The following is a 7,084-nucleotide window of genomic DNA, read 5'->3' on the forward strand; positions in this document are numbered from 1 at the left end:
CGTGAAAGATGGAAGTAGATTTTTGTTACAGAAAAGGTGTTCATTCATTTGTAGGAAATTTGTAACATTGTAAAGCAGTGAGTCATCTGAGTAATCATAATGAAGTCTTAACCAAAAAAAAGGTTTTTTTTCTTTGTGTGATTTCACAAACAAGTTAACATATATTCTAAGAAAATTAACAGGAAGAAAAATTGAACTGTTAAAAGTGCAGGGCAGGAGATGTTTTCTAAGAAAGTTTAATATTCAGGGTAGTTCTTTCAACTTTTTATTAATACCAATATTCTATTAGAAGAGAACTTGGCTGATATGCAAAGGGAAGTGGGAGGTAAAGGGAGCCAGTGTTTTAAAAGCCATCCAGTGTTGTCAATTAGTTCTCAGGCAATTTCAATCCCACTAGAGAATGTTGGGAGCTATATAGATAGAAAGGAGTTTCCATACGCATATTCTTCAAGCTTTTCAGCCTTCTGAACAGCATTTAAAAATGGCATATATCAGCCTAAAAGATTTTAATTAGTCAAAATAGTCATTTTTAGGGAACAATTAAGAAAGTAGCTAGTTAATGCCATTTCCGATTATGATGGAAGTTCCCAGAATATTCAGCTACTTTTTATTGTCAGCTTTTTAAAATTCTTACTGCTCAGACTCTTGAGATAAAACTGTTAAGGGTGTTTTCATTTAATAAGCCTTAGACATTTAGGACTATTAATATAACAAGCTACAAGTATTGGTTTTCGAAACAGGCTGCAGCTCTGTAGCGTTTTTAATGAAACTTTTCCTTATATGGAAATGATTATGGTTGTCTTAATGACCTAAATAAAAACGTGGTTCAAGAATGATTATTCCAAAGAATTAAACTTAGTTTGTTTCAAAATCTGAACAAAAGTCATCAAGTGATGTTAATCTCATGTTTCTGGCATCAGCATTTTAGGAATAAAATAGTGTTACAGATGTCAGAATATTGATTGCGTAAAATCTTGAAACCCACAAGACATGTAGGCTTAGGTCTTAGTTATTTCTGCTGTTTATGTAATTTCAGCCCTGCACGTCACTGAAAAGTTATTTATCTTGAGAAACTGGCCAAATTTGGCGGGTAATGCTGTCTGCCAGGGTCTGCAGATGTATTGTTTCTGCCCTGTGTTGTGCATGCTGTCTGTGGCCTTTAAAGAACACTACCTAACACTAAGCAGAAATGTCAACTCCCCATTCAGATTTTTTCCTCTGTTCTTAGAACTGAGGTTGCCATTTCCTAGTCTTGTCACATTTTGTTTGAGCTGTCTTCCTTTCTTGAAAGGTGGATGTTATCACCCATATAGTAGATAAGTAATCAGAAGTAGTTAATGCTGTGTCAAATTACAGCAAGATTTTCAACAAAGTAACCACAAAGTTCAGTGCTAAGCCAAGTATTTACTAGATAATGGCATTTTAGATATCTGAAATGAAAAAGCTCTGATCTTAGGAAAGCAATTGCAGATTGGGAGAGAAAATTATAAAAATGAAGTCAGAAAAGTGATGGCAAAATAGTTCAAGCTTAATATAACCTGCTAAATTTTTTTTCCCAATAGAAGAAAATGAATTAAAAGAATAAATTGCCCTTGACCATGATTTTGAGTGGCTTTTAAAAAGTTAAAATAATGTCTGACAAAACTTTTTAAAAAGTTTTGATAAAGAATTCAAAAGGCTAAGTGAAAATCTTATTGGTGTGTGTACATAGCTTTTACAAGGCAAGGAAGATGACTAGAAAACAGTTGTAAATGGTTTATAATTCTGATTAAAGCATGCACCATGTTCAAAATGCCCTTTTTTTAAATTAATTTTTTATTTTTTATAAACATATATTTTTATCCCCAGGGGTACAGGTCTGTGAATCACCAGGTTTACACACTTCACAGCACTCACCAAAGCACATACCCTCCCCAATGTCCATAATCCCACCCCCTTCTCCCAAAATGCCCTTTTAAATTCAACACACCATCCCAGCTCTTAAGTGGCTTCCATCTTGGACCTTACCAAAGCAATTCAAGGAAAGTAATAGTTAGGCACTAGGAAATTTAATACTATCTTATGAAGGAAAATAGAGAATAACTTCTAGATTCATCTCTAATTCTAGATTTAGAGAAGGCAAGTGTCACTCCCTCTATTAGGAAACCAAGATGAACCAAGGGATGATGGGCTTTTGAGGTCCTGAAATCAGTAGTAACCTATTGGCTGGGAGTAAGTGGCAAACATTAAAAAATGGAAGAGCTACTTGACTTAAGATTTAGAGACCATGCATGAGCAGGGACTGGGGGATGGTGGGCAGAGACCAAGAAACCCAAGCGGACTCCATGCTGAGCATAGAGCTAGATTGGGGGGAGGAGGGGCTCCATCTCACTACCCTTAGATCATGACCTAAGTCAAAATAGAAGTTGGTCGCTCAACTGTCTGAGCCACCCAGGCAACCCAGCACCTGGTAATTTCTTTCTAATCAGAATTTTTGCATATATTCCTTACCTACATTCTACTGATGATGTGTTTTTATAGGTGCTTATTATGTATTCTTCGTTTGTATAAATTCCTTTTGTAACATCTCTGAAGATTAGAAATGAATCCAACTCGGACAAGATTAAGACAGTAAATCAGAAGCAGATGTATGGCTGTGTAGCCTCACTTTGTTATTTTAGCTCTGTCCATAAGCAAAAGGAGCAGGGGGGGGTGAGGAATCTAGCCACCTCCAAGTTTTTCTGGATGCTTTATTACTTTTTTACCCAGTAGAAGTTTATTTCTTCTGGCATGTTGCTGGTCTTCCTACATCCTATCCTGATTAAAAACAAAACCAACCCGTGTGTGTGTGTGTGTGTGTGTGTGTGTGTGTATACACACGAGTATCTTTGGACAAGTATTAGCAATGTTCCTTTACACTTTTGCCCCAAGGTAAAATTGTGAAATGAATGGTGTTCTGTGAGTGTCCTCTTATTTTAATTTCTTATTTTGAAACTCCACAGATAAATGGCCATATGAAATGTGTGTACATAGTTTTTATAAGGTGATGTTGAATCAGTATGAAATCAAAACTCATCACTTTTATGTGTAACCACCACCATCTTATATCTCTAAGTTGTGTGTTTTCAGGAAGTATTTCTTATTTGTCCCCATCCAGTGTGACAACCAGGCCTGGCATTTATTGAGCAAGTGTTCAATAAATATTTGTTAATTGAATATATTCAAGTTATATTTAATTTGCTTTTCTGGCAAGATAGGATGCCAAAAACCTCTCTTAATACAGGTGCCTATTTTCCTAAATTTGGTACAATTTATTTGATAGGGAATTATATAAAAATGAAATGCCTCATTCCTTTTTACATAATCTCTTATCAGTAGACTGTGCCCACCTCCAACAAATATGTAATTTGAATGAAAGCAATATTTTGATATCAGGTTTTAGGTTCCAAAGGGCCCTAAAGGGGTCTTTGAACTTTTAGTTGCCATAATCTGCAATGCCTCTCCCTCCTCTCTGTGTATCCCAAATGCATTCTTAGTAGGCTGTCTGAAGTTACATTCCTCCCTCTACAAAACCTCTCCTGAGCAATCCAAATGATCATTTCCTTGACTTCCTATACCCAGATGACAAATTTCTGGAAGGTAGACTGCTTTATGTCCTCTCCCACATTTCTTAACACATTAAGGAATCAAGTACACCGTCAAAACTGAGTCGACTAGGAACCTGACACCAGGAGGTATTTCCAAACCCACCAGTCCCAGCCTAAGGACAGCCCCTTTTGTTCTTTTTAAAAGATTTTAGTTATTTAGGGGCACCTGGGTGGCTCAGCCATTAAGGGTCTGCCTTTGGCTCAGGTCATGATCCCTGGGTCCTGGGATTGGGCCCCACATCAGGCTCCCTGCTCAGTGGGAAGCCTGCTTCTCCCTCTCCCACTCCCCCTGCTTGTGTTCCCTCTCTCTGTGTCTCTGTCAAATAAATAATAAAATCTTAAAAGAAAAAAAAAAAAAGATTTTACTTATTTATTTGAGGGAGACACAGAGAGAGCATTAGCAGGGGAAGGAAGGGGAGAAAGAGATACCCCGCTGAGCCCTATACAGGGCTGGAATCCCAGGACCCCGAGATCATGACCTGAGCCAAAATCAAGAGTCAGATGCTTAACTGACTGAGCCACATGGGCACCCAGCCCTTTTATTTTTATTCGTATTTATTTTTTTTATCTTTATTTTTTTTTATTTTTTTAAGACCTTATTTATTTGACAGATCACAAGTAGGCCAAGAGGTAGGTAATGGGAGAGGGAGAAGCAGGCTCCCTGCTGAGCAGAGCGCCCGATGTGGGGCTTGATCCCAGGACCCTGAGATCATGACCTGAGCCGAAGGCAGAGACTTAACCCACTGAGCCACCCAGGTGCCCCAGCCCTTTTATTTTTAAACATCTACAAGATTGTACTGATTTCCCAACTTCCCACCCCGTCCTAGCTGTATCAATTCTAATTTCCCTCCACTCCACTTTGCTGATGTTCCATTCCCATTGCTTTGACCTCAGTGGAGACAGAACAGCTGGTGGACATTCTGTCTGTAATAACCTTTCACATCCTTATATAAGAGGAAAGTGAGCAAAAATTTCATAATTATTACAGTTGTGTTTTTACTCCTACAATGTACCAGGCGCCGTACAATCAAATCAATTTGTTTTAAGGACTTGTAAGTATGCATCAAGTACTACGGAAAAGCATTATATATGCACTTGATTATACTTTGCTAAAGTGATTCGTTTTCATACTTGTAGGACCCTGTTCATCTCAGATTTTCCCAAGACCACTTCAGGTCCAAAAACATCAGTCCTTGAATGTGTTCTGTGAATTCCAAAATTTCTGCCTCTAAATTGCATTTTTAAGAATGTCTCTCAACTAGAATAATGTGAAAATGTTAGACATGCATTCTAGTTTTTTAGCTTTAAAAACATGTCTGCATTAACATGGCATTTGAGCCTCTCTTCTGCTTTGTGAACCAACTGATGAATATATTACTGAGTAAAATGGACAGTCTTCCAACATCTTTTAAACACCAAATAGGGCCTTAACTATTTTCATTGAGGTTAGAAGCATAGATGTAACAGCTGGGAACCAAAGCCCCTTTACTCACCTGTTACCAGTTAAAAATAAAAAAAAATTAAAAATACCATGTCTAGAGACAGCATAACAAAGGAGTCAGCCAAGGCTGGCTCTTCCCTGTACTTTGAGCCTTGGTTTGCTTAGCTATAAAATGGGGTTTATATACCTACCTCATCATTTGATGGAGTAAGTGAGAGCATGCTAAGTGTAATGTTGACACAGTGGTTTCCTTCCCTCCTTCCTCTTACATTTGCCACACCACATGGGGCTCTGGCCTAAGACTATTCTTTTTTTTTTTTTTTTTAAGATTTTATTTATTTATTTGTGAGAGAGTGAGAGCGAGCACAGGCAGACAGAGTGGAAGGCAGAGTCAGAGGGAGAAGCAGGCTCCCTGCAGAGCAAGGAGCCCGATGTGGGACTCGATCCCAGGACGCTGGGATCATGATCTGAGCCGAAGGCAGCTGCTTAACCAACTGAGCCACTCAGGCATCCCTGGCCTAAGACTATTCTTAAGTATTTCTTCCTCAACCATTTTTTTTAAAGCTCCTATTAGGACTTTTAAACCACTGAGTGGAAAATTGTCATAATCTGGAATGCTGTAAGCCTGACACCAGTAAAACCTATTTTCTGTACCTAATGATGTTCTATCCACCAGATGGCAGGAGTTTGTTTGGCATGTTCTAACAGCTGTCCAGACATGTTTGGACTAGTGTATCAGTAAGGCTATTAAAACAGAAAAGAACATACACAAAAATAATGGCCCTTATATAATTAAAAAAAAAAAAAAATTCTGCCAGGCAAAGGGGAATGAGGTTGGGGGGATGGGGGATGGTTGGCTAGTGATCACCTACCATACCCTCACCTTTTCCAGGCACAAATTTCTCATATGTTGTACTCTTTCTCTCCTGGGCTTTTTCATATCCTCCTTCCTTTGTCTGGACTACTTCACTACACCCTGGCCTTGGTCACCTGAGTATCTCCTGTTCATCCTTCAGGGCTCAGCTCAGACATCACTACCTTTAGGAAGCCTTGACCTCTCTTTTTGAGTTCAGTGCCTCCAACCCTTCCTCCTTGATCCTCTGACCCTCCTCATCGTTTGTATCCTGTTCCAATATTGCCTCCTCGAACAGGCCTCCCAATTTACTTATCATTTCTTCCTCTACAATAGTGCTTTGGACAAGGAGACTGTCACAACGGTATGGTACTCACTCATGTGTGGAATTTAAGAAACAAAACAGAAGGTCATCGGGGAAGAGAGGAAAAACTAAAAGATGAAACCAGAGCAGAAGACAAACCTTAAGAGACTCTGAATTATAGGAAACGAACAGGGTTGCTAGAGGTGAGGGTGGTGGGGGGATGGGGTAACTGGGTGATGTCTACGAGCACTGGGTGTTATATGCAACTGATGCGTCACTGACCTTTACCTCCGAAATATATATATATATTTTTTATGTATATTTATGTATAGTATATAAAATATAATATATATTAAGTTTTCAAAAGCGCTAAAAACAACCCACCTATGGTAAGGAATGACTTCTCCCACAGCACCCTGTAGCTCTGGTCATTTCTTTGTGGCACTTACAGCATAGATCATCAATCTCTTGTATTATCTACTAGATTATAAACTTCATGACAAGAACTGCCGATTTTATGCACCACTGTATCTTCAGTGCCTACATATAGTGAGGCCTCAATCAGTGTTTTTTGGAAAGTGAGCATATATAACTTCAATATACACATATGTACCCAGTATGCTACAGTGAAGCAAATTGTTTTCTGAGGAACTTCGTGAAGCCGAGGAGACACGGTAGCTGGGCTACTATTTATATGAGACTCCCCCCCCCCCCCCAAGGAGGGCCTCTGTATGTTTATTGTCAGCCTCTGAACAAAGAGGTGTTCTAAGCCTTCTGACCCCTCGGGAGGCGGGGGAGACCGAACACCTGGCTGAAAGAAAGCCATGTTGGAGAGATGAAGCTTATGTGTGGATTAAGGG

Source organism: Mustela nivalis, assembly GCF_964662115.1.
Source record: "Mustela nivalis genome assembly, chromosome: 10".
Taxonomy (NCBI): domain Eukaryota; kingdom Metazoa; phylum Chordata; class Mammalia; order Carnivora; family Mustelidae; genus Mustela; species Mustela nivalis.